We start from the raw sequence: 22,128 nt of genomic DNA, 5'->3' as shown, positions 1-22,128 counted from the left end.
TCGAGTCAGAGCTTGGAGCGTGCCCATCCCCCAGTTGGTGCGCACCCACCCCAGTCCTGATGGATGTGTATGCCCATCCGCTCCCCCCACCGGATGAAGGTGATTCCTCTATGTCCATAAGGTGTCCACCAGTTCGTGCCAATTTGCTGGTGAGCGCGCGCACGTGGTGCTCGCGTGTCCATTCTTGGGATACTTACTTGGCTTACCGGGACGGGTTCCAGCTCCGGCCAGGAGAACACGAGAGGTGCCCTCTCACCGCTGTCTCTCATAGCTGAATAGCACTCCGTGGTTGTCAGGCACCACATTTTATTAATCCACTCATGGATCGATGGGCAACCGGGTCGCTTCCACATCTTTGCAATTGTGAATTGTGCCGCCACAGACACCCGAGCGCAGGTGTCTTTCGCATAGAGTGCGGGCCTCGCTCTGCTGAATGCCGCTCGCGACCCACGGGTGAACCTGCTCAGGGTACTTTCTCTTAGGAGCAGACTCTGATCCGGGCGGGCTACCGGTGTTTCTGTTTGCTCGTTTCTGTCTTCCATTTCGAGAAAGTCTTCCTTCCTGGGTTTGGGAATTTCCTCAGCCTTTCCTCGCCTATTCTGCCAGCTTGAAAATCCTCTCTCTGTTGCCACCCTCACAAATGTATTAGGAAAGTCTTTACGGTGCATTCCTTAGTGAAATGACCTCAATGAACCTCGAATCCAATATCTAATCGCCGATTTTTAGCAAGCCCACACCCCAGGGTGGTCGGGGTCCAATCCACCCCCGGCCAGGCCCAGGCCCCTTGGACTGGGCCACAGGACGACACAGAGTGGGGTCCCGGCCCCCACGGTAGCGGTGCCGGCAGTTCTGCAAGGGCTTGGGGGTTTTCCAGAGGTAGGAGATGGAGGGGACTGATTTCTTCAGCGCCCCCGAAACCACCCCACCGCACCCCACGCATGGCACACGTCCCGAGAGGCGCCCCTACACTCGCTCCCCTCCCCCATGCGCTGTGCCCCAGCCCTGGCCCGGGCGGGCGGATAGGCGGCAGCCCACACGCAGGGCGGGGGCGCAGCTGAAAGGGGTTGTGGGGGAGGGCGGCCCCTGGCTTCAAAGGGCGAGCGCCCGCGCATGCGCAGTCAGCAGCGGCGCGCTGGGGGTGGGGGGCGTGTAGGTGAGGGAGGCGAGGCCAGGAGAGGAGGGGGGCTGGAACGTCTCCACCTTGGCGGGTCCACAAGTGGAGGCGCATCTTGTGTGTGTGTGTGTGTGTGTGCGTGCGTGGACAGCCCCCCACCCCGCCCCACACGGCACCACCGTCCCGAGGAGCCCGCGGGACCCGGCTGGCCAGAGAACTTAACAGGCCCGTCCCGGCCACGCGCGGGTCAGCTTCGGCGCGGGGCCTGGGGCGGGAGGAGGCGCGGGGAAGCGCAGAGAGGCTCGGCTTCTTGAGCGGGGCACGGGCGCCCTCCACCGTCTACGGCCACACCACCCTGAACGCGCCCGATCTCGTCTGATCTCGGAAGCTAAGCAGGGTCGGGCCTGGTTAGTACTTGGATGGGAGACCGCCTGGGAATACCGGGTGCCGTAGGCTTTTTTTTTTTTTTCTGTTCTGTCCCCCTTCTGGGAGCCCGGCGGCGGCGGCGGCGGCGGGCCCGGGAGTCACCCCCACCCTCAGCCCCCGTCACGGTGCCTGGCGCCCCAGCCTGCTCCGTGGGGCCTCCTCTTGTCCCGAGCAGCGACACCGCCGCCACGCGGCAGCAGGCGTGGCACCTGGACTGTCAGGTCTCAGACCAAAGGTCTGCTCTGTGGGAACCCACACGCTGGAGGAAACCTTGAGAGTCTGGGAGGGGAGGGAGTTCCAGAAGAAGGCCAGGATGTCATTTTGAGGGAGCATGTGACCAGAACTCGTCCCGTTGCTTTTGGGGTTCTATGGGCTACACGCAGGAATCTCTGGTGGTGGCACCGCATGTTGGGGGATCCGGAGTCACACCCAGACCTGCTGGACAGGCCTCATTTTACTCTTCTTTTCGGATTCAGTTTTTTAAAAAATGTCCCTTATCTCTATTATTGCATTTTCTTTTCTCTCTCTTTTCAAGCAGGTTATGGGAGTACAAGTATTAAGGCTGCATGTATTGCCGGTGCCCCCCTCCCCCCTGTTTTCTTATTCATTTGTCTCTCGTGTTTTTCCAGCGTATTGTGGGGGTACCAATGTCAAGGTCAGGTACATCGCCCTTTCCCCGCCTCCCCCCTCGAGTCAGAGCTTGGAGCGTGCCCATCCCCCAGTTGGTGCGCACCCACCCCAGTCCTGATGGATGTGTATGCCCATCCGCTCCCCCCACCGGATGAAGGTGATTCCTCTATGTCCATAAGGTGTCCACCAGTTCGTGCCAATTTGCTGGTGAGCGCGCGCACGTGGTGCTCGCGTGTCCATTCTTGGGATACTTACTTGGCTTACCGGGACGGGTTCCAGCTCCGGCCAGGAGAACACGAGAGGTGCCCTCTCACCGCTGTCTCTCATAGCTGAATAGCACTCCGTGGTTGTCAGGCACCACATTTTATTAATCCACTCATGGATCGATGGGCAACCGGGTCGCTTCCACATCTTTGCAATTGTGAATTGTGCCGCCACAGACACCCGAGCGCAGGTGTCTTTCGCATAGAGTGCGGGCCTCGCTCTGCTGAATGCCGCTCGCGACCCACGGGTGAACCTGCTCAGGGTACTTTCTCTTAGGAGCAGACTCTGATCCGGGCGGGCTACCGGTGTTTCTGTTTGCTCGTTTCTGTCTTCCATTTCGAGAAAGTCTTCCTTCCTGGGTTTGGGAATTTCCTCAGCCTTTCCTCGCCTATTCTGCCAGCTTGAAAATCCTCTCTCTGTTGCCACCCTCACAAATGTATTAGGAAAGTCTTTACGGTGCATTCCTTAGTGAAATGACCTCAATGAACCTCGAATCCAATATCTAATCGCCGATTTTTAGCAAGCCCACACCCCAGGGTGGTCGGGGTCCAATCCACCCCCGGCCAGGCCCAGGCCCCTTGGACTGGGCCACAGGACGACACAGAGTGGGGTCCCGGCCCCCACGGTAGCGGTGCCGGCAGTTCTGCAAGGGCTTGGGGGTTTTCCAGAGGTAGGAGATGGAGGGGACTGATTTCTTCAGCGCCCCCGAAACCACCCCACCGCACCCCACGCATGGCACACGTCCCGAGAGGCGCCCCTACACTCGCTCCCCTCCCCCATGCGCTGTGCCCCAGCCCTGGCCCGGGCGGGCGGATAGGCGGCAGCCCACACGCAGGGCGGGGGCGCAGCTGAAAGGGGTTGTGGGGGAGGGCGGCCCCTGGCTTCAAAGGGCGAGCGCCCGCGCATGCGCAGTCAGCAGCGGCGCGCTGGGGGTGGGGGGCGTGTAGGTGAGGGAGGCGAGGCCAGGAGAGGAGGGGGGCTGGAACGTCTCCACCTTGGCGGGTCCACAAGTGGAGGCGCATCTTGTGTGTGTGTGTGTGTGTGTGCGTGCGTGGACAGCCCCCCACCCCGCCCCACACGGCACCACCGTCCCGAGGAGCCCGCGGGACCCGGCTGGCCAGAGAACTTAACAGGCCCGTCCCGGCCACGCGCGGGTCAGCTTCGGCGCGGGGCCTGGGGCGGGAGGAGGCGCGGGGAAGCGCAGAGAGGCTCGGCTTCTTGAGCGGGGCACGGGCGCCCTCCACCGTCTACGGCCACACCACCCTGAACGCGCCCGATCTCGTCTGATCTCGGAAGCTAAGCAGGGTCGGGCCTGGTTAGTACTTGGATGGGAGACCGCCTGGGAATACCGGGTGCCGTAGGCTTTTTTTTTTTTTTCTGTTCTGTCCCCCTTCTGGGAGCCCGGCGGCGGCGGCGGCGGCGGGCCCGGGAGTCACCCCCACCCTCAGCCCCCCGTCACGGTGCCTGGCGCCCCAGCCTGCTCCGTGGGGCCTCCTCTTGTCCCGAGCAGCGACACCGCCGCCACGCGGCAGCAGGCGTGGCACCTGGACTGTCAGGTCTCAGACCAAAGGTCTGCTCTGTGGGAACCCACACGCTGGAGGAAACCTTGAGAGTCTGGGAGGGGAGGGAGTTCCAGAAGAAGGCCAGGATGTCATTTTGAGGGAGCATGTGACCAGAACTCGTCCCGTTGCTTTTGGGGTTCTATGGGCTACACGCAGGAATCTCTGGTGGTGGCACCGCATGTTGGGGGATCCGGAGTCACACCCAGACCTGCTGGACAGGCCTCATTTTACTCTTCTTTTCGGATTCAGTTTTTTAAAAAATGTCCCTTATCTCTATTATTGCATTTTCTTTTCTCTCTCTTTTCAAGCAGGTTATGGGAGTACAAGTATTAAGGCTGCATGTATTGCCGGTGCCCCCCTCCCCCCTGTTTTCTTATTCATTTGTCTCTCGTGTTTTTCCAGCGTATTGTGGGGGTACCAATGTCAAGGTCAGGTACATCGCCCTTTCCCCGCCTCCCCCCTCGAGTCAGAGCTTGGAGCGTGCCCATCCCCCAGTTGGTGCGCACCCACCCCAGTCCTGATGGATGTGTATGCCCATCCGCTCCCCCCACCGGATGAAGGTGATTCCTCTATGTCCATAAGGTGTCCACCAGTTCGTGCCAATTTGCTGGTGAGCGCGCGCACGTGGTGCTCGCGTGTCCATTCTTGGGATACTTACTTGGCTTACCGGGACGGGTTCCAGCTCCGGCCAGGAGAACACGAGAGGTGCCCTCTCACCGCTGTCTCTCATAGCTGAATAGCACTCCGTGGTTGTCAGGCACCACATTTTATTAATCCACTCATGGATCAATGGGCAACCGGGTCGCTTCCACATCTTTGCAATTGTGAATTGTGCCGCCACAGACACCCGAGCGCAGGTGTCTTTCGCATAGAGTGCGGGCCTCGCTCTGCTGAATGCCGCTCGCGACCCACGGGTGAACCTGCTCAGGGTACTTTCTCTTAGGAGCAGACTCTGATCCGGGCGGGCTACCGGTGTTTCTGTTTGCTCGTTTCTGTCTTCCATTTCGAGAAAGTCTTCCTTCCTGGGTTTGGGAATTTCCTCAGCCTTTCCTCGCCTATTCTGCCAGCTTGAAAATCCTCTCTCTGTTGCCACCCTCACAAATGTATTAGGAAAGTCTTTACGGTGCATTCCTTAGTGAAATGACCTCAATGAACCTCGAATCCAATATCTAATCGCCGATTTTTAGCAAGCCCACACCCCAGGGTGGTCGGGGTCCAATCCACCCCCGGCCAGGCCCAGGCCCCTTGGACTGGGCCACAGGACGACACAGAGTGGGGTCCCGGCCCCCACGGTAGCGGTGCCGGCAGTTCTGCAAGGGCTTGGGGGTTTTCCAGAGGTAGGAGATGGAGGGGACTGATTTCTTCAGCGCCCCCGAAACCACCCCACCGCACCCCACGCATGGCACACGTCCCGAGAGGCGCCCCTACACTCGCTCCCCTCCCCCATGCGCTGTGCCCCAGCCCTGGCCCGGGCGGGCGGATAGGCGGCAGCCCACACGCAGGGCGGGGGCGCAGCTGAAAGGGGTTGTGGGGGAGGGCGGCCCCTGGCTTCAAAGGGCGAGCGCCCGCGCATGCGCAGTCAGCAGCGGCGCGCTGGGGGTGGGGGGCGTGTAGGTGAGGGAGGCGAGGCCAGGAGAGGAGGGGGGCTGGAACGTCTCCACCTTGGCGGGTCCACAAGTGGAGGCGCATCTTGTGTGTGTGTGTGTGTGTGTGCGTGCGTGGACAGCCCCCCACCCCGCCCCACACGGCACCACCGTCCCGAGGAGCCCGCGGGACCCGGCTGGCCAGAGAACTTAACAGGCCCGTCCCGGCCACGCGCGGGTCAGCTTCGGCGCGGGGCCTGGGGCGGGAGGAGGCGCGGGGAAGCGCAGAGAGGCTCGGCTTCTTGAGCGGGGCACGGGCGCCCTCCACCGTCTACGGCCACACCACCCTGAACGCGCCCGATCTCGTCTGATCTCGGAAGCTAAGCAGGGTCGGGCCTGGTTAGTACTTGGATGGGAGACCGCCTGGGAATACCGGGTGCCGTAGGCTTTTTTTTTTTTTTCTGTTCTGTCCCCCTTCTGGGAGCCCGGCGGCGGCGGCGGCGGCGGGCCCGGGAGTCACCCCCACCCTCAGCCCCCCGTCACGGTGCCTGGCGCCCCAGCCTGCTCCGTGGGGCCTCCTCTTGTCCCGAGCAGCGACACCGCCGCCACGCGGCAGCAGGCGTGGCACCTGGACTGTCAGGTCTCAGACCAAAGGTCTGCTCTGTGGGAACCCACACGCTGGAGGAAACCTTGAGAGTCTGGGAGGGGAGGGAGTTCCAGAAGAAGGCCAGGATGTCATTTTGAGGGAGCATGTGACCAGAACTCGTCCCGTTGCTTTTGGGGTTCTATGGGCTACACGCAGGAATCTCTGGTGGTGGCACCGCATGTTGGGGGATCCGGAGTCACACCCAGACCTGCTGGACAGGCCTCATTTTACTCTTCTTTTCGGATTCAGTTTTTTAAAAAATGTCCCTTATCTCTATTATTGCATTTTCTTTTCTCTCTCTTTTCAAGCAGGTTATGGGAGTACAAGTATTAAGGCTGCATGTATTGCCGGTGCCCCCCTCCCCCCTGTTTTCTTATTCATTTGTCTCTCGTGTTTTTCCAGCGTATTGTGGGGGTACCAATGTCAAGGTCAGGTACATCGCCCTTTCCCCGCCTCCCCCCTCGAGTCAGAGCTTGGAGCGTGCCCATCCCCCAGTTGGTGCGCACCCACCCCAGTCCTGATGGATGTGTATGCCCATCCGCTCCCCCCACCGGATGAAGGTGATTCCTCTATGTCCATAAGGTGTCCACCAGTTCGTGCCAATTTGCTGGTGAGCGCGCGCACGTGGTGCTCGCGTGTCCATTCTTGGGATACTTACTTGGCTTACCGGGACGGGTTCCAGCTCCGGCCAGGAGAACACGAGAGGTGCCCTCTCACCGCTGTCTCTCATAGCTGAATAGCACTCCGTGGTTGTCAGGCACCACATTTTATTAATCCACTCATGGATCGATGGGCAACCGGGTCGCTTCCACATCTTTGCAATTGTGAATTGTGCCGCCACAGACACCCGAGCGCAGGTGTCTTTCGCATAGAGTGCGGGCCTCGCTCTGCTGAATGCCGCTCGCGACCCACGGGTGAACCTGCTCAGGGTACTTTCTCTTAGGAGCAGACTCTGATCCGGGCGGGCTACCGGTGTTTCTGTTTGCTCGTTTCTGTCTTCCATTTCGAGAAAGTCTTCCTTCCTGGGTTTGGGAATTTCCTCAGCCTTTCCTCGCCTATTCTGCCAGCTTGAAAATCCTCTCTCTGTTGCCACCCTCACAAATGTATTAGGAAAGTCTTTACGGTGCATTCCTTAGTGAAATGACCTCAATGAACCTCGAATCCAATATCTAATCGCCGATTTTTAGCAAGCCCACACCCCAGGGTGGTCGGGGTCCAATCCACCCCCGGCCAGGCCCAGGCCCCTTGGACTGGGCCACAGGACGACACAGAGTGGGGTCCCGGCCCCCACGGTAGCGGTGCCGGCAGTTCTGCAAGGGCTTGGGGGTTTTCCAGAGGTAGGAGATGGAGGGGACTGATTTCTTCAGCGCCCCCGAAACCACCCCACCGCACCCCACGCATGGCACACGTCCCGAGAGGCGCCCCTACACTCGCTCCCCTCCCCCATGCGCTGTGCCCCAGCCCTGGCCCGGGCGGGCGGATAGGCGGCAGCCCACACGCAGGGCGGGGGCGCAGCTGAAAGGGGTTGTGGGGGAGGGCGGCCCCTGGCTTCAAAGGGCGAGCGCCCGCGCATGCGCAGTCAGCAGCGGCGCGCTGGGGGTGGGGGGCGTGTAGGTGAGGGAGGCGAGGCCAGGAGAGGAGGGGGGCTGGAACGTCTCCACCTTGGCGGGTCCACAAGTGGAGGCGCATCTTGTGTGTGTGTGTGTGTGTGTGCGTGCGTGGACAGCCCCCCACCCCGCCCCACACGGCACCACCGTCCCGAGGAGCCCGCGGGACCCGGCTGGCCAGAGAACTTAACAGGCCCGTCCCGGCCACGCGCGGGTCAGCTTCGGCGCGGGGCCTGGGGCGGGAGGAGGCGCGGGGAAGCGCAGAGAGGCTCGGCTTCTTGAGCGGGGCACGGGCGCCCTCCACCGTCTACGGCCACACCACCCTGAACGCGCCCGATCTCGTCTGATCTCGGAAGCTAAGCAGGGTCGGGCCTGGTTAGTACTTGGATGGGAGACCGCCTGGGAATACCGGGTGCCGTAGGCTTTTTTTTTTTTTTCTGTTCTGTCCCCCTTCTGGGAGCCCGGCGGCGGCGGCGGCGGCGGGCCCGGGAGTCACCCCCACCCTCAGCCCCCGTCACGGTGCCTGGCGCCCCAGCCTGCTCCGTGGGGCCTCCTCTTGTCCCGAGCAGCGACACCGCCGCCACGCGGCAGCAGGCGTGGCACCTGGACTGTCAGGTCTCAGACCAAAGGTCTGCTCTGTGGGAACCCACACGCTGGAGGAAACCTTGAGAGTCTGGGAGGGGAGGGAGTTCCAGAAGAAGGCCAGGATGTCATTTTGAGGGAGCATGTGACCAGAACTCGTCCCGTTGCTTTTGGGGTTCTATGGGCTACACGCAGGAATCTCTGGTGGTGGCACCGCATGTTGGGGGATCCGGAGTCACACCCAGACCTGCTGGACAGGCCTCATTTTACTCTTCTTTTCGGATTCAGTTTTTTAAAAAATGTCCCTTATCTCTATTATTGCATTTTCTTTTCTCTCTCTTTTCAAGCAGGTTATGGGAGTACAAGTATTAAGGCTGCATGTATTGCCGGTGCCCCCCTCCCCCCTGTTTTCTTATTCATTTGTCTCTCGTGTTTTTCCAGCGTATTGTGGGGGTACCAATGTCAAGGTCAGGTACATCGCCCTTTCCCCGCCTCCCCCCTCGAGTCAGAGCTTGGAGCGTGCCCATCCCCCAGTTGGTGCGCACCCACCCCAGTCCTGATGGATGTGTATGCCCATCCGCTCCCCCCACCGGATGAAGGTGATTCCTCTATGTCCATAAGGTGTCCACCAGTTCGTGCCAATTTGCTGGTGAGCGCGCGCACGTGGTGCTCGCGTGTCCATTCTTGGGATACTTACTTGGCTTACCGGGACGGGTTCCAGCTCCGGCCAGGAGAACACGAGAGGTGCCCTCTCACCGCTGTCTCTCATAGCTGAATAGCACTCCGTGGTTGTCAGGCACCACATTTTATTAATCCACTCATGGATCGATGGGCAACCGGGTCGCTTCCACATCTTTGCAATTGTGAATTGTGCCGCCACAGACACCCGAGCGCAGGTGTCTTTCGCATAGAGTGCGGGCCTCGCTCTGCTGAATGCCGCTCGCGACCCACGGGTGAACCTGCTCAGGGTACTTTCTCTTAGGAGCAGACTCTGATCCGGGCGGGCTACCGGTGTTTCTGTTTGCTCGTTTCTGTCTTCCATTTCGAGAAAGTCTTCCTTCCTGGGTTTGGGAATTTCCTCAGCCTTTCCTCGCCTATTCTGCCAGCTTGAAAATCCTCTCTCTGTTGCCACCCTCACAAATGTATTAGGAAAGTCTTTACGGTGCATTCCTTAGTGAAATGACCTCAATGAACCTCGAATCCAATATCTAATCGCCGATTTTTAGCAAGCCCACACCCCAGGGTGGTCGGGGTCCAATCCACCCCCGGCCAGGCCCAGGCCCCTTGGACTGGGCCACAGGACGACACAGAGTGGGGTCCCGGCCCCCACGGTAGCGGTGCCGGCAGTTCTGCAAGGGCTTGGGGGTTTTCCAGAGGTAGGAGATGGAGGGGACTGATTTCTTCAGCGCCCCCGAAACCACCCCACCGCACCCCACGCATGGCACACGTCCCGAGAGGCGCCCCTACACTCGCTCCCCTCCCCCATGCGCTGTGCCCCAGCCCTGGCCCGGGCGGGCGGATAGGCGGCAGCCCACACGCAGGGCGGGGGCGCAGCTGAAAGGGGTTGTGGGGGAGGGCGGCCCCTGGCTTCAAAGGGCGAGCGCCCGCGCATGCGCAGTCAGCAGCGGCGCGCTGGGGGTGGGGGGCGTGTAGGTGAGGGAGGCGAGGCCAGGAGAGGAGGGGGGCTGGAACGTCTCCACCTTGGCGGGTCCACAAGTGGAGGCGCATCTTGTGTGTGTGTGTGTGTGTGTGCGTGCGTGGACAGCCCCCCACCCCGCCCCACACGGCACCACCGTCCCGAGGAGCCCGCGGGACCCGGCTGGCCAGAGAACTTAACAGGCCCGTCCCGGCCACGCGCGGGTCAGCTTCGGCGCGGGGCCTGGGGCGGGAGGAGGCGCGGGGAAGCGCAGAGAGGCTCGGCTTCTTGAGCGGGGCACGGGCGCCCTCCACCGTCTACGGCCACACCACCCTGAACGCGCCCGATCTCGTCTGATCTCGGAAGCTAAGCAGGGTCGGGCCTGGTTAGTACTTGGATGGGAGACCGCCTGGGAATACCGGGTGCCGTAGGCTTTTTTTTTTTTTTCTGTTCTGTCCCCCTTCTGGGAGCCCGGCGGCGGCGGCGGCGGCGGGCCCGGGAGTCACCCCCACCCTCAGCCCCCGTCACGGTGCCTGGCGCCCCAGCCTGCTCCGTGGGGCCTCCTCTTGTCCCGAGCAGCGACACCGCCGCCACGCGGCAGCAGGCGTGGCACCTGGACTGTCAGGTCTCAGACCAAAGGTCTGCTCTGTGGGAACCCACACGCTGGAGGAAACCTTGAGAGTCTGGGAGGGGAGGGAGTTCCAGAAGAAGGCCAGGATGTCATTTTGAGGGAGCATGTGACCAGAACTCGTCCCGTTGCTTTTGGGGTTCTATGGGCTACACGCAGGAATCTCTGGTGGTGGCACCGCATGTTGGGGGATCCGGAGTCACACCCAGACCTGCTGGACAGGCCTCATTTTACTCTTCTTTTCGGATTCAGTTTTTTAAAAAATGTCCCTTATCTCTATTATTGCATTTTCTTTTCTCTCTCTTTTCAAGCAGGTTATGGGAGTACAAGTATTAAGGCTGCATGTATTGCCGGTGCCCCCCTCCCCCCTGTTTTCTTATTCATTTGTCTCTCGTGTTTTTCCAGCGTATTGTGGGGGTACCAATGTCAAGGTCAGGTACATCGCCCTTTCCCCGCCTCCCCCCTCGAGTCAGAGCTTGGAGCGTGCCCATCCCCCAGTTGGTGCGCACCCACCCCAGTCCTGATGGATGTGTATGCCCATCCGCTCCCCCCACCGGATGAAGGTGATTCCTCTATGTCCATAAGGTGTCCACCAGTTCGTGCCAATTTGCTGGTGAGCGCGCGCACGTGGTGCTCGCGTGTCCATTCTTGGGATACTTACTTGGCTTACCGGGACGGGTTCCAGCTCCGGCCAGGAGAACACGAGAGGTGCCCTCTCACCGCTGTCTCTCATAGCTGAATAGCACTCCGTGGTTGTCAGGCACCACATTTTATTAATCCACTCATGGATCGATGGGCAACCGGGTCGCTTCCACATCTTTGCAATTGTGAATTGTGCCGCCACAGACACCCGAGCGCAGGTGTCTTTCGCATAGAGTGCGGGCCTCGCTCTGCTGAATGCCGCTCGCGACCCACGGGTGAACCTGCTCAGGGTACTTTCTCTTAGGAGCAGACTCTGATCCGGGCGGGCTACCGGTGTTTCTGTTTGCTCGTTTCTGTCTTCCATTTCGAGAAAGTCTTCCTTCCTGGGTTTGGGAATTTCCTCAGCCTTTCCTCGCCTATTCTGCCAGCTTGAAAATCCTCTCTCTGTTGCCACCCTCACAAATGTATTAGGAAAGTCTTTACGGTGCATTCCTTAGTGAAATGACCTCAATGAACCTCGAATCCAATATCTAATCGCCGATTTTTAGCAAGCCCACACCCCAGGGTGGTCGGGGTCCAATCCACCCCCGGCCAGGCCCAGGCCCCTTGGACTGGGCCACAGGACGACACAGAGTGGGGTCCCGGCCCCCACGGTAGCGGTGCCGGCAGTTCTGCAAGGGCTTGGGGGTTTTCCAGAGGTAGGAGATGGAGGGGACTGATTTCTTCAGCGCCCCCGAAACCACCCCACCGCACCCCACGCATGGCACACGTCCCGAGAGGCGCCCCTACACTCGCTCCCCTCCCCCATGCGCTGTGCCCCAGCCCTGGCCCGGGCGGGCGGATAGGCGGCAGCCCACACGCAGGGCGGGGGCGCAGCTGAAAGGGGTTGTGGGGGAGGGCGGCCCCTGGCTTCAAAGGGCGAGCGCCCGCGCATGCGCAGTCAGCAGCGGCGCGCTGGGGGTGGGGGGCGGGTAGGTGAGGGAGGCGAGGCCAGGAGAGGAGGGGGGCTGGAACGTCTCCACCTTGGCGGGTCCACAAGTGGAGGCGCATCTTGTGTGTGTGTGTGTGTGTGTGCGTGCGTGGACAGCCCCCCACCCCGCCCCACACGGCACCACCGTCCCGAGGAGCCCGCGGGACCCGGCTGGCCAGAGAACTTAACAGGCCCGTCCCGGCCACGCGCGGGTCAGCTTCGGCGCGGGGCCTGGGGCGGGAGGAGGCGCGGGGAAGCGCAGAGAGGCTCGGCTTCTTGAGCGGGGCACGGGCGCCCTCCACCGTCTACGGCCACACCACCCTGAACGCGCCCGATCTCGTCTGATCTCGGAAGCTAAGCAGGGTCGGGCCTGGTTAGTACTTGGATGGGAGACCGCCTGGGAATACCGGGTGCCGTAGGCTTTTTTTTTTTTTTCTGTTCTGTCCCCCTTCTGGGAGCCCGGCGGCGGCGGCGGCGGCGGGCCCGGGAGTCACCCCCACCCTCAGCCCCCGTCACGGTGCCTGGCGCCCCAGCCTGCTCCGTGGGGCCTCCTCTTGTCCCGAGCAGCGACACCGCCGCCACGCGGCAGCAGGCGTGGCACCTGGACTGTCAGGTCTCAGACCAAAGGTCTGCTCTGTGGGAACCCACACGCTGGAGGAAACCTTGAGAGTCTGGGAGGGGAGGGAGTTCCAGAAGAAGGCCAGGATGTCATTTTGAGGGAGCATGTGACCAGAACTCGTCCCGTTGCTTTTGGGGTTCTATGGGCTACACGCAGGAATCTCTGGTGGTGGCACCGCATGTTGGGGGATCCGGAGTCACACCCAGACCTGCTGGACAGGCCTCATTTTACTCTTCTTTTCGGATTCAGTTTTTTAAAAAATGTCCCTTATCTCTATTATTGCATTTTCTTTTCTCTCTCTTTTCAAGCAGGTTATGGGAGTACAAGTATTAAGGCTGCATGTATTGCCGGTGCCCCCCTCCCCCCTGTTTTCTTATTCATTTGTCTCTCGTGTTTTTCCAGCGTATTGTGGGGGTACCAATGTCAAGGTCAGGTACATCGCCCTTTCCCCGCCTCCCCCCTCGAGTCAGAGCTTGGAGCGTGCCCATCCCCCAGTTGGTGCGCACCCACCCCAGTCCTGATGGATGTGTATGCCCATCCGCTCCCCCCACCGGATGAAGGTGATTCCTCTATGTCCATAAGGTGTCCACCAGTTCGTGCCAATTTGCTGGTGAGCGCGCGCACGTGGTGCTCGCGTGTCCATTCTTGGGATACTTACTTGGCTTACCGGGACGGGTTCCAGCTCCGGCCAGGAGAACACGAGAGGTGCCCTCTCACCGCTGTCTCTCATAGCTGAATAGCACTCCGTGGTTGTCAGGCACCACATTTTATTAATCCACTCATGGATCGATGGGCAACCGGGTCGCTTCCACATCTTTGCAATTGTGAATTGTGCCGCCACAGACACCCGAGCGCAGGTGTCTTTCGCATAGAGTGCGGGCCTCGCTCTGCTGAATGCCGCTCGCGACCCACGGGTGAACCTGCTCAGGGTACTTTCTCTTAGGAGCAGACTCTGATCCGGGCGGGCTACCGGTGTTTCTGTTTGCTCGTTTCTGTCTTCCATTTCGAGAAAGTCTTCCTTCCTGGGTTTGGGAATTTCCTCAGCCTTTCCTCGCCTATTCTGCCAGCTTGAAAATCCTCTCTCTGTTGCCACCCTCACAAATGTATTAGGAAAGTCTTTACGGTGCATTCCTTAGTGAAATGACCTCAATGAACCTCGAATCCAATATCTAATCGCCGATTTTTAGCAAGCCCACACCCCAGGGTGGTCGGGGTCCAATCCACCCCCGGCCAGGCCCAGGCCCCTTGGACTGGGCCACAGGACGACACAGAGTGGGGTCCCGGCCCCCACGGTAGCGGTGCCGGCAGTTCTGCAAGGGCTTGGGGGTTTTCCAGAGGTAGGAGATGGAGGGGACTGATTTCTTCAGCGCCCCCGAAACCACCCCACCGCACCCCACGCATGGCACACGTCCCGAGAGGCGCCCCTACACTCGCTCCCCTCCCCCATGCGCTGTGCCCCAGCCCTGGCCCGGGCGGGCGGATAGGCGGCAGCCCACACGCAGGGCGGGGGCGCAGCTGAAAGGGGTTGTGGGGGAGGGCGGCCCCTGGCTTCAAAGGGCGAGCGCCCGCGCATGCGCAGTCAGCAGCGGCGCGCTGGGGGTGGGGGGCGGGTAGGTGAGGGAGGCGAGGCCAGGAGAGGAGGGGGGCTGGAACGTCTCCACCTTGGCGGGTCCACAAGTGGAGGCGCATCTTGTGTGTGTGTGTGTGTGTGTGCGTGCGTGGACAGCCCCCCACCCCGCCCCACACGGCACCACCGTCCCGAGGAGCCCGCGGGACCCGGCTGGCCAGAGAACTTAACAGGCCCGTCCCGGCCACGCGCGGGTCAGCTTCGGCGCGGGGCCTGGGGCGGGAGGAGGCGCGGGGAAGCGCAGAGAGGCTCGGCTTCTTGAGCGGGGCACGGGCGCCCTCCACCGTCTACGGCCACACCACCCTGAACGCGCCCGATCTCGTCTGATCTCGGAAGCTAAGCAGGGTCGGGCCTGGTTAGTACTTGGATGGGAGACCGCCTGGGAATACCGGGTGCCGTAGGCTTTTTTTTTTTTTTTCTGTTCTGTCCCCCTTCTGGGAGCCCGGCGGCGGCGGCGGCGGCGGGCCCGGGAGTCACCCCCACCCTCAGCCCCCGTCACGGTGCCTGGCGCCCCAGCCTGCTCCGTGGGGCCTCCTCTTGTCCCGAGCAGCGACACCGCCGCCACGCGGCAGCAGGCGTGGCACCTGGACTGTCAGGTCTCAGACCAAAGGTCTGCTCTGTGGGAACCCACACGCTGGAGGAAACCTTGAGAGTCTGGGAGGGGAGGGAGTTCCAGAAGAAGGCCAGGATGTCATTTTGAGGGAGCATGTGACCAGAACTCGTCCCGTTGCTTTTGGGGTTCTATGGGCTACACGCAGGAATCTCTGGTGGTGGCACCGCATGTTGGGGGATCCGGAGTCACACCCAGACCTGCTGGACAGGCCTCATTTTACTCTTCTTTTCGGATTCAGTTTTTTAAAAAATGTCCCTTATCTCTATTATTGCATTTTCTTTTCTCTCTCTTTTCAAGCAGGTTATGGGAGTACAAGTATTAAGGCTGCATGTATTGCCGGTGCCCCCCTCCCCCCTGTTTTCTTATTCATTTGTCTCTCGTGTTTTTCCAGCGTATTGTGGGGGTACCAATGTCAAGGTCAGGTACATCGCCCTTTCCCCGCCTCCCCCCTCGAGTCAGAGCTTGGAGCGTGCCCATCCCCCAGTTGGTGCGCACCCACCCCAGTCCTGATGGATGTGTATGCCCATCCGCTCCCCCCACCGGATGAAGGTGATTCCTCTATGTCCATAAGGTGTCCACCAGTTCGTGCCAATTTGCTGGTGAGCGCGCGCACGTGGTGCTCGCGTGTCCATTCTTGGGATACTTACTTGGCTTACCGGGACGGGTTCCAGCTCCGGCCAGGAGAACACGAGAGGTGCCCTCTCACCGCTGTCTCTCATAGCTGAATAGCACTCCGTGGTTGTCAGGCACCACATTTTATTAATCCACTCATGGATCGATGGGCAACCGGGTCGCTTCCACATCTTTGCAATTGTGAATTGTGCCGCCACAGACACCCGAGCGCAGGTGTCTTTCGCATAGAGTGCGGGCCTCGCTCTGCTGAATGCCGCTCGCGACCCACGGGTGAACCTGCTCAGGGTACTTTCTCTTAGGAGCAGACTCTGATCCGGGCGGGCTACCGGTGTTTCTGTTTGCTCGTTTCTGTCTTCCATTTCGAGAAAGTCTTCCTTCCTGGGTTTGGGAATTTCCTCAGCCTTTCCTCGCCTATTCTGCCAGCTTGAAAATCCTCTCTCTGTTGCCACCCTCACAAATGTATTAGGAAAGTCTTTACGGTGCATTCCTTAGTGAAATGACCTCAATGAACCTCGAATCCAATATCTAATCGCCGATTTTTAGCAAGCCCACACCCCAGGGTGGTCGGGGTCCAATCCACCCCCGGCCAGGCCCAGGCCCCTTGGACTGGGCCACAGGACGACACAGAGTGGGGTCCCGGCCCCCACGGTAGCGGTGCCGGCAGTTCTGCAAGGGCTTGGGGGTTTTCCAGAGGTAGGAGATGGAGGGGACTGATTTCTTCAGCGCCCCCGAAACCACCCCACCGCACCCCACGCATGGCACACGTCCCGAGAGGCGCCCCTACACTCGCTCCCCTCCCCCATGCGCTGTGCCCCAGCCCTGGCCCGGGCGGGCGGATAGGCGGCAGCCCACACGCAGGGCGGGGGCGCAGCTGAAAGGGGTTGTGGGGGAGGGCGGCCCCTGGCTTCAAAGGGCGAGCGCCCGCGCATGCGCAGTCAGCAGCGGCGCGCTGGGGGTGGGGGGCGGGTAGGTGAGGGAGGCGAGGCCAGGAGAGGAGGGGGGCTGGAACGTCTCCACCTTGGCGGGTCCACAAGTGGAGGCGCATCTTGTGTGTGTGTGTGTGTGTGTGCGTGCGTGGACAGCCCCCCACCCCGCCCCACACGGCACCACCGTCCCGAGGAGCCCGCGGGACCCGGCTGGCCAGAGAACTTAACAGGCCCGTCCCGGCCACGCGCGGGTCAGCTTCGGCGCGGGGCCTGGGGCGGGAGGAGGCGCGGGGAAGCGCAGAGAGGCTCGGCTTCTTGAGCGGGGCACGGGCGCCCTCCACCGTCTACGGCCACACCACCCTGAACGCGCCCGATCTCGTCTGATCTCGGAAGCTAAGCAGGGTCGGGCCTGGTTAGTACTTGGATGGGAGACCGCCTGGGAATACCGGGTGCCGTAGGCTTTTTTTTTTTTTTTCTGTTCTGTCCCCCTTCTGGGAGCCCGGCGGCGGCGGCGGCGGCGGGCCCGGGAGTCACCCCCACCCTCAGCCCCCGTCACGGTGCCTGGCGCCCCAGCCTGCTCCGTGGGGCCTCCTCTTGTCCCGAGCAGCGACACCGCCGCCACGCGGCAGCAGGCGTGGCACCTGGACTGTCAGGTCTCAGACCAAAGGTCTGCTCTGTGGGAACCCACACGCTGGAGGAAACCTTGAGAGTCTGGGAGGGGAGGGAGTTCCAGAAGAAGGCCAGGATGTCATTTTGAGGGAGCATGTGACCAGAACTCGTCCCGTTGCTTTTGGGGTTCTATGGGCTACACGCAGGAATCTCTGGTGGTGGCACCGCATGTTGGGGGATCCGGAGTCACACCCAGACCTGCTGGACAGGCCTCATTTTACTCTTCTTTTCGGATTCAGTTTTTTAAAAAATGTCCCTTATCTCTATTATTGCATTTTCTTTTCTCTCTCTTTTCAAGCAGGTTATGGGAGTACAAGTATTAAGGCTGCATGTATTGCCGGTGCCCCCCTCGCCCCTGTTTTCTTATTCATTTGTCTCTCGTGTTTTTCCAGCGTATTGTGGGGGTACCAATGTCAAGGTCAGGTACATCGCCCTTTCCCCGCCTCCCCCCTCGAGTCAGAGCTTGGAGCGTGCCCATCCCCCAGTTGGTGCGCACCCACCCCAGTCCTGATGGATGTGTATGCCCATCCGCTCCCCCCACCGGATGAAGGTGATTCCTCTATGTCCATAAGGTGTCCACCAGTTCGTGCCAATTTGCTGGTGAGCGCGCGCACGTGGTGCTCGCGTGTCCATTCTTGGGATACTTACTTGGCTTACCGGGACGGGTTCCAGCTCCGGCCAGGAGAACACGAGAGGTGCCCTCTCACCGCTGTCTCTCATAGCTGAATAGCACTCCGTGGTTGTCAGGCACCACATTTTATTAATCCACTCATGGATCGATGGGCAACCGGGTCGCTTCCACATCTTTGCAATTGTGAATTGTGCCGCCACAGACACCCGAGCGCAGGTGTCTTTCGCATAGAGTGCGGGCCTCGCTCTGCTGAATGCCGCTCGCGACCCACGGGTGAACCTGCTCAGGGTACTTTCTCTTAGGAGCAGACTCTGATCCGGGCGGGCTACCGGTGTTTCTGTTTGCTCGTTTCTGTCTTCCATTTCGAGAAAGTCTTCCTTCCTGGGTTTGGGAATTTCCTCAGCCTTTCCTCGCCTATTCTGCCAGCTTGAAAATCCTCTCTCTGTTGCCACCCTCACAAATGTATTAGGAAAGTCTTTACGGTGCATTCCTTAGTGAAATGACCTCAATGAACCTCGAATCCAATATCTAATCGCCGATTTTTAGCAAGCCCACACCCCAGGGTGGTCGGGGTCCAATCCACCCCCGGCCAGGCCCAGGCCCCTTGGACTGGGCCACAGGACGACACAGAGTGGGGTCCCGGCCCCCACGGTAGCGGTGCCGGCAGTTCTGCAAGGGCTTGGGGGTTTTCCAGAGGTAGGAGATGGAGGGGACTGATTTCTTCAGCGCCCCCGAAACCACCCCACCGCACCCCACGCATGGCACACGTCCCGAGAGGCGCCCCTACACTCGCTCCCCTCCCCCATGCGCTGTGCCCCAGCCCTGGCCCGGGCGGGCGGATAGGCGGCAGCCCACACGCAGGGCGGGGGCGCAGCTGAAAGGGGTTGTGGGGGAGGGCGGCCCCTGGCTTCAAAGGGCGAGCGCCCGCGCATGCGCAGTCAGCAGCGGCGCGCTGGGGGTGGGGGGCGGGTAGGTGAGGGAGGCGAGGCCAGGAGAGGAGGGGGGCTGGAACGTCTCCACCTTGGCGGGTCCACAAGTGGAGGCGCATCTTGTGTGTGTGTGTGTGTGTGTGCGTGCGTGGACAGCCCCCCACCCCGCCCCACACGGCACCACCGTCCCGAGGAGCCCGCGGGACCCGGCTGGCCAGAGAACTTAACAGGCCCGTCCCGGCCACGCGCGGGTCAGCTTCGGCGCGGGGCCTGGGGCGGGAGGAGGCGCGGGGAAGCGCAGAGAGGCTCGGCTTCTTGAGCGGGGCACGGGCGCCCTCCACCGTCTACGGCCACACCACCCTGAACGCGCCCGATCTCGTCTGATCTCGGAAGCTAAGCAGGGTCGGGCCTGGTTAGTACTTGGATGGGAGACCGCCTGGGAATACCGGGTGCCGTAGGCTTTTTTTTTTTTTTTCTGTTCTGTCCCCCTTCTGGGAGCCCGGCGGCGGCGGCGGCGGCGGGCCCGGGAGTCACCCCCACCCTCAGCCCCCGTCACGGTGCCTGGCGCCCCAGCCTGCTCCGTGGGGCCTCCTCTTGTCCCGAGCAGCGACACCGCCGCCACGCGGCAGCAGGCGTGGCACCTGGACTGTCAGGTCTCAGACCAAAGGTCTGCTCTGTGGGAACCCACACGCTGGAGGAAACCTTGAGAGTCTGGGAGGGGAGGGAGTTCCAGAAGAAGGCCAGGATGTCATTTTGAGGGAGCATGTGACCAGAACTCGTCCCGTTGCTTTTGGGGTTCTATGGGCTACACGCAGGAATCTCTGGTGGTGGCACCGCATGTTGGGGGATCCGGAGTCACACCCAGACCTGCTGGACAGGCCTCATTTTACTCTTCTTTTCGGATTCAGTTTTTTAAAAAATGTCCCTTATCTCTATTATTGCATTTTCTTTTCTCTCTCTTTTCAAGCAGGTTATGGGAGTACAAGTATTAAGGCTGCATGTATTGCCGGTGCCCCCCTCGCCCCTGTTTTCTTATTCATTTGTCTCTCGTGTTTTTCCAGCGTATTGTGGGGGTACCAATGTCAAGGTCAGGTACATCGCCCTTTCCCCGCCTCCCCCCTCGAGTCAGAGCTTGGAGCGTGCCCATCCCCCAGTTGGTGCGCACCCACCCCAGTCCTGATGGATGTGTATGCCCATCCGCTCCCCCCACCGGATGAAGGTGATTCCTCTATGTCCATAAGGTGTCCACCAGTTCGTGCCAATTTGCTGGTGAGCGCGCGCACGTGGTGCTCGCGTGTCCATTCTTGGGATACTTACTTGGCTTACCGGGACGGGTTCCAGCTCCGGCCAGGAGAACACGAGAGGTGCCCTCTCACCGCTGTCTCTCATAGCTGAATAGCACTCCGTGGTTGTCAGGCACCACATTTTATTAATCCACTCATGGATCGATGGGCAACCGGGTCGCTTCCACATCTTTGCAATTGTGAATTGTGCCGCCACAGACACCCGAGCGCAGGTGTCTTTCGCATAGAGTGCGGGCCTCGCTCTGCTGAATGCCGCTCGCGACCCACGGGTGAACCTGCTCAGGGTACTTTCTCTTAGGAGCAGACTCTGATCCGGGCGGGCTACCGGTGTTTCTGTTTGCTCGTTTCTGTCTTCCATTTCGAGAAAGTCTTCCTTCCTGGGTTTGGGAATTTCCTCAGCCTTTCCTCGCCTATTCTGCCAGCTTGAAAATCCTCTCTCTGTTGCCACCCTCACAAATGTATTAGGAAAGTCTTTACGGTGCATTCCTTAGTGAAATGACCTCAATGAACCTCGAATCCAATATCTAATCGCCGATTTTTAGCAAGCCCACACCCCAGGGTGGTCGGGGTCCAATCCACCCCCGGCCAGGCCCAGGCCCCTTGGACTGGGCCACAGGACGACACAGAGTGGGGTCCCGGCCCCCACGGTAGCGGTGCCGGCAGTTCTGCAAGGGCTTGGGGGTTTTCCAGAGGTAGGAGATGGAGGGGACTGATTTCTTCAGCGCCCCCGAAACCACCCCACCGCACCCCACGCATGGCACACGTCCCGAGAGGCGCCCCTACACTCGCTCCCCTCCCCCATGCGCTGTGCCCCAGCCCTGGCCCGGGCGGGCGGATAGGCGGCAGCCCACACGCAGGGCGGGGGCGCAGCTGAAAGGGGTTGTGGGGGAGGGCGGCCCCTGGCTTCAAAGGGCGAGCGCCCGCGCATGCGCAGTCAGCAGCGGCGCGCTGGGGGTGGGGGGCGGGTAGGTGAGGGAGGCGAGGCCAGGAGAGGAGGGGGGCTGGAACGTCTCCACCTTGGCGGGTCCACAAGTGGAGGCGCATCTTGTGTGTGTGTGTGTGTGTGTGCGTGCGTGGACAGCCCCCCACCCCGCCCCACACGGCACCACCGTCCCGAGGAGCCCGCGGGACCCGGCTGGCCAGAGAACTTAACAGGCCCGTCCCGGCCACGCGCGGGTCAGCTTCGGCGCGGGGCCTGGGGCGGGAGGAGGCGCGGGGAAGCGCAGAGAGGCTCGGCTTCTTGAGCGGGGCACGGGCGCCCTCCACCGTCTACGGCCACACCACCCTGAACGCGCCCGATCTCGTCTGATCTCGGAAGCTAAGCAGGGTCGGGCCTGGTTAGTACTTGGATGGGAGACCGCCTGGGAATACCGGGTGCCGTAGGCTTTTTTTTTTTTTTTCTGTTCTGTCCCCCTTCTGGGAGCCCGGCGGCGGCGGCGGCGGCGGGCCCGGGAGTCACCCCCACCCTCAGCCCCCGTCACGGTGCCTGGCGCCCCAGCCTGCTCCGTGGGGCCTCCTCTTGTCCCGAGCAGCGACACCGCCGCCACGCGGCAGCAGGCGTGGCACCTGGACTGTCAGGTCTCAGACCAAAGGTCTGCTCTGTGGGAACCCACACGCTGGAGGAAACCTTGAGAGTCTGGGAGGGGAGGGAGTTCCAGAAGAAGGCCAGGATGTCATTTTGAGGGAGCATGTGACCAGAACTCGTCCCGTTGCTTTTGGGGTTCTATGGGCTACACGCAGGAATCTCTGGTGGTGGCACCGCATGTTGGGGGATCCGGAGTCACACCCAGACCTGCTGGACAGGCCTCATTTTACTCTTCTTTTCGGATTCAGTTTTTTAAAAAATGTCCCTTATCTCTATTATTGCATTTTCTTTTCTCTCTCTTT

The 22,128-nt window shown here is 61.2% G+C and overlaps 10 non-coding genes across 10 annotated transcripts; all 10 read left to right on the top strand.

Annotated features, from left to right (window-relative positions):
• The first annotated feature begins 1,451 nt into the window (after positions 1 to 1,451).
• On the top strand, positions 1,452 to 1,570 carry LOC142865653 (5S ribosomal RNA). Its single transcript, XR_012915853.1, has one exon. It is a non-coding gene; the product is annotated as a 5S ribosomal RNA (ribosomal RNA).
• Positions 1,571 to 3,679: 2,109 nt separating this feature from the next.
• LOC142865652 (5S ribosomal RNA) lies at positions 3,680 to 3,798 on the top strand. The gene has a single exon (XR_012915852.1). It is a non-coding gene; the product is annotated as a 5S ribosomal RNA (ribosomal RNA).
• A 2,110-nt stretch (positions 3,799 to 5,908) lies between these two features.
• Positions 5,909 to 6,027, top strand: LOC142865651 (5S ribosomal RNA). The gene has a single exon (XR_012915851.1). It is a non-coding gene; the product is annotated as a 5S ribosomal RNA (ribosomal RNA).
• Positions 6,028 to 8,137: 2,110 nt separating this feature from the next.
• LOC142865650 (5S ribosomal RNA) lies at positions 8,138 to 8,256 on the top strand. The gene has a single exon (XR_012915850.1). It is a non-coding gene; the product is annotated as a 5S ribosomal RNA (ribosomal RNA).
• Positions 8,257 to 10,365: 2,109 nt separating this feature from the next.
• Positions 10,366 to 10,484, top strand: LOC142865648 (5S ribosomal RNA). The gene has a single exon (XR_012915848.1). It is a non-coding gene; the product is annotated as a 5S ribosomal RNA (ribosomal RNA).
• Positions 10,485 to 12,593: 2,109 nt separating this feature from the next.
• On the top strand, positions 12,594 to 12,712 carry LOC142865647 (5S ribosomal RNA). The gene has a single exon (XR_012915847.1). It is a non-coding gene; the product is annotated as a 5S ribosomal RNA (ribosomal RNA).
• A 2,109-nt stretch (positions 12,713 to 14,821) lies between these two features.
• Positions 14,822 to 14,940, top strand: LOC142865646 (5S ribosomal RNA). The gene has a single exon (XR_012915846.1). It is a non-coding gene; the product is annotated as a 5S ribosomal RNA (ribosomal RNA).
• A 2,110-nt stretch (positions 14,941 to 17,050) lies between these two features.
• LOC142865645 (5S ribosomal RNA) lies at positions 17,051 to 17,169 on the top strand. The gene has a single exon (XR_012915845.1). It is a non-coding gene; the product is annotated as a 5S ribosomal RNA (ribosomal RNA).
• Positions 17,170 to 19,279: 2,110 nt separating this feature from the next.
• LOC142865644 (5S ribosomal RNA) lies at positions 19,280 to 19,398 on the top strand. Its single transcript, XR_012915844.1, has one exon. It is a non-coding gene; the product is annotated as a 5S ribosomal RNA (ribosomal RNA).
• A 2,110-nt stretch (positions 19,399 to 21,508) lies between these two features.
• On the top strand, positions 21,509 to 21,627 carry LOC142865643 (5S ribosomal RNA). The gene has a single exon (XR_012915843.1). It is a non-coding gene; the product is annotated as a 5S ribosomal RNA (ribosomal RNA).
• The last annotated feature ends 501 nt before the right edge of the window (positions 21,628 to 22,128 follow it).

Source organism: Microcebus murinus, chromosome 30 (genome assembly GCF_040939455.1).
Source record: "Microcebus murinus isolate Inina chromosome 30, M.murinus_Inina_mat1.0, whole genome shotgun sequence".
In the NCBI taxonomy this organism is placed as follows: Eukaryota; Metazoa; Chordata; class Mammalia; order Primates; family Cheirogaleidae; genus Microcebus; species Microcebus murinus.
The sequence above is the reverse complement of the archived record's forward strand: the minus strand, read 5'-3'. Positions and strand labels throughout refer to the sequence as shown.